The sequence below is a fragment of the Hyposmocoma kahamanoa genome, unplaced genomic scaffold (assembly GCF_003589595.1).
Source record: "Hyposmocoma kahamanoa isolate Upper Pololo Valley unplaced genomic scaffold, ASM358959v1 100021, whole genome shotgun sequence".
Lineage (NCBI taxonomy): Eukaryota > Metazoa > Arthropoda > Insecta > Lepidoptera > Cosmopterigidae > Hyposmocoma > Hyposmocoma kahamanoa.
In genome coordinates, this window is record NW_020653200.1 from 1902283 (window position 1) to 1906690 (window position 4408).

Genomic DNA, 4408 nt, shown 5'->3' on the forward strand with positions numbered 1-4408 from the left:
TGTAGTAAGTGAGGTCCGAATTCAGATTAAATACAGTTTTTTTCATTTACAAGCACGGACAACACGTACGTACATTCTATAAATTAATTATTTTCCTTATAAAATATAATTTTACTTTGATATTTTATAAAAACGATGTAAAGAAACCGGGGTTTATCTTCTTCTTCTTCTTTTAAATGTTATGGCTAATAATATTAATTACAAGTCTCTGGCTCTGGCCAAGATGCCTCGAGACTCGTGAATAATGACTAACTTTCCGCACTTGTATCAAAAATAACTATATTTATAAAAATGTCTCAAGATTTCAAAGATCTGCCTATGATAGATAACCATTATGGTCTTTTAATTAAGTCTGTATGTGAAAAATATTTAAGAGTACGGATGCACTACACTGTAAAAAAAGTTTTAGACAATCAAGAAAAATATGTATACTAAGTTAATACTGTTCAAGGGCCAATAAAAAGTAATGATTTGTCATAATTGTTTTATTTGGTTACTAAGACTCAACCAAGTTCAATGTGGTCTGGCGGATTCTCCCTCCTTAGACTCGGCAGATTTCATCATTACCATGAACCCATTTATACGTCCCACTACTGGGCACGGGTCTCCTCTCAGGCGAGTGCTTAGGCGACAGTCCACCACGCTGGCCCGATGCGGGTTGGGGACTTCACAGATTATCCGCGGACTTTGAACCTTCTTCGACGTGCAGGTTTCATCGCGAGGTTTTCCTTCACTGAAAAGCTCATGATAAATTTCAAATTAAATTTCGCACATAAATTCCGAGAAATTCAGAGGTGCAAGTCTGGATTCGAACCCACGACCCTATGCTTGAGAGGCAGTAGGTTAAACCACGGCTTCATTTTCATTTCAATTTCTTTAACGAGGTAAAATTTTAAAAGTAGACAACCCAGAATTTATTGGTACTCTGTTGGTAGACTTGTACTTGACGGTTAGTTAAAAGACGTTATGTAAATATGTACTAAAATGTAGGTTAAAGGCGTACCTCTTAAAGTAATTTTTATATTTTATTTAGTAAGTACAATTAATACTACGTAATGTTAAATACAAGTAAAGTAGGTATAATTAAGCAAGAATGCGCATGTCGCCAACAAACTGCACAGCAGTTTGGTGACTTTTACTAAATAAGTTACCAGTTGTAATGTTGAAAATAAATTTTTTTTGAAGTTTAAAAATGTGTGTTGACAATAAAAATAATATACCACTCGAGATTAAATTATCAGACTTGTGTATGTTTAGGCATACTTTGGTTACAGTAAACTAAAGAAACAAAAATTCAAGCCATACATTTGCATGTCGATAATGACTTATCGATAGATTATGGGACAACTCTAAAGAAATCCGCCATTTGTAACTTTCAAATTTTGGTAATATACACGTTGATTCTGTACTTAGGGCAGCTCCTTTCTTTTATTTTTTTCCATCCTCTAAGATTAGCTTAGAGGATGGAAAGGATGGAAAGGATGGAGAGAGGAGAAAAAAAAGACTTTTCATATTCGATTCCAAATCAGTGTCAATCTATGATGGTCTATATCTTAGACTATGGAAGTCTATACCCAGAAGCATAAAGAACTTCTTGGTCTATGCCAATCTTAGAGGAATGCCAATACACATTAGGTCCGCTTCATATTGTCAAAAATTTGTCTGTTACCAAAAACACGAATGTTGATTTTGATCTAAAAATCTTCCGTGAACTACCCACACTTTCAGAAATTTTGCAGGCGACTGGCTGACCGTGAATCGGAAACGGCGTATATGCACACGGCGTATTTTATACGCGCCAACGACGCGCGTACACCTTAAAGGATGGAAAAAAACGCGCGTATGCATCGCGTATGTATTTTGATAAGAGATAGTCTGAAATTTTAGTTATGTTTGTTAATTTCAGTTAATTTTTGAAATATACCACATGAAATTGAGCTCCTTGCTTGCAACGCGCATATTACGCGCGTTTGCGGCGCGTATAAACTACTCCGTGTACAAAGGCTCTTATAGAGTCTAATACAATGTATGAGCGGAGCCTTCCAATTTACTTATCTGAATATTTCTGCTAAAAATTTTCTAACACTATGTGGCCGACTTTATTTAAAAAAAAATAGTGGATAAAATTTACAACTGTATGAAAACTGCTCAATAAAATAACCTAAAATAGTGTTTTTATTTTGTAACAATCTTTACAAACCATTCCAAACAAGAAAATATTTACACAAGTACAAAAAAAAAAACAGTTAAAAGTTAATAACGTTTGTAAATTCTATAAATACTTATAATATATACAACTGGAACTGTTAAATAAATCAAATTATCGAAGATTGTTGTAATCTTTGGCAATTTTTCTCAAAGAGATGGATCTGTGACGACTTTTTCTGTCTATTTCATTACCATGCCTTGTCGATGTTCAGGATTTCGTATGACCAAGTGCGATTGCGCAAAATTTATAGGTAAAATTCTGTTTTATTTTTCATCATAAAGATGCTTCAAATAAACAAAATACCGATTACTAAGTCAACCCTTATACATCCCACTGTTGCGTAAGGGAAAAAAAGAACTGGTAAACCAGTGCGGGTTAGGTACCTGCTAAACATGTCCTTGAACAGGTTTTTTCTCCAACATACAAGTCATCCTAAGATGTTTTCCTTCAAGAAGCAAATAATAACTTAAACATCTCACTTTTGCACGTGCTCCTAAAACGATCACGACTAGGGCCAGGCCAGAATTCGAACTCGTAGCTACTGTACAACAGACAAGCGTTCCTTGCATCATCAATTTTATACGAATAGTTACCAACTTAATTTTAAGACTGTAGTGCATTTAGCAGACTTCCCGTTTCACCAAGAAACTGACCAGCCTGTCAACGTCAAGTCGAACTTGGTGCTAATTGCAGACCGTAACCGCGAACGCACTTTCCGCACCTATCGAGGTAACCCACTGGTCAGCATGGTCGAGATGCTATACGAAAAATGCGCCGGGTACAATTTAAGGTATTAAGGCTTTAAACAATATCAATATTTTTTTATTTTATATACTTAACTGCCTCTGTGGCCGAACGGTTACGATCCACACAGGTGTCTCAGGTTCGATTCCCAGGCCGAGAGAAATATTTGTATGGCCTACATTTATTTCTGTCGTGACTGGGTGTAATTTGTGTTGTCTATATGTGTGTCCATGGCATCCGCGACACAGGGTTTCCCTAGTGCGAGGTTGTGTTGAGTGTGGGCTTTATTATTATTATTACTTATCATAATATGTATATATAACTGATATACCAGGTGGAACGGAATGACCGAAGAAGCCGAAAACTCTGTTTACACGTGTATTTAATTGTGTTGAAGGTTTTTCTCTAAGTGTAATAGTTTTAGAATTAATAACACTAGATGCATTAGCAAAGATTTGCTTTAAAAATCTTTGTTATAAACCCTAACCAACAGCTGTTTGGGTTATAATTATAAACCTTTGTATTTTTAATAGATTGACCTCCATTGTTGATTAGCAAATAATTACCCCATTAGTAGCTTCCTTCGATTAATCTCCACCGAACTCTTCACCAAACGCTCGTACTAACAGCACTTATTAACACAATTTCGTTGCATTAGCTCTATCTACCCTCACAATGCCAAAGTGTTCACAATGCCAAAGTGTTACCAATGTGATAAAAAAAACTAAAAATCCCCGGGTCTTGAATGCAATAAATGCGGTATTGCAGTACATACGAAAACTGAACGTGCTGGGTTTACAGCCAAACAACTTGTTGCACTACACGCCACTGGAAACCTAGGATGGGCTTGCAACGACTGCACTAGTAGCAATTCCTGAGGACGATGAAGAGGAAGAGGATAGTGAAGTGAAACGAATCGTAAGTGTTGATGTTAAGAAAATGGAAGATTTGCATGTGCTATATTATATATTGAGAAGAAGGATAAACTGTTGAAAAGAGAGTTGAGTAAAACTAACAAGTTAGTTCAATATTTAAGCGATTAAAGTAGATGAGTGCCTTGAAACAATGCAGGTATTTAAGCAAAAGGTTAAGGATAAAAAAGATGTTGAGCTAGCAAAAAAATCAGTAAATCTGGAAAATAGAGTCCATACTCAAGAGCAACGTATGAATGAAGTTGATCAAAAACAGTTACGTAACACAATAAAAATCGTGGGTGTTCCATTTCACAAGAAGGAAAATTTCCAATCTATCTCTTAAACATAAATATAATTTCGTAAAGAACCGATCTGAGGCATCTCAAGTCGTAAAAGTTAGGCAAGTTCCGTCTAGCATAGGAAAACCAGATATGTTACAAGCTTAGAATAATAACGCATAGAAAGCTAGCCCGCACACGCTAAGTGAGGCAAATTGTAGGACGCCCTATGGGCTTACACGAGCGAGCGCTCTGTCAGTGCT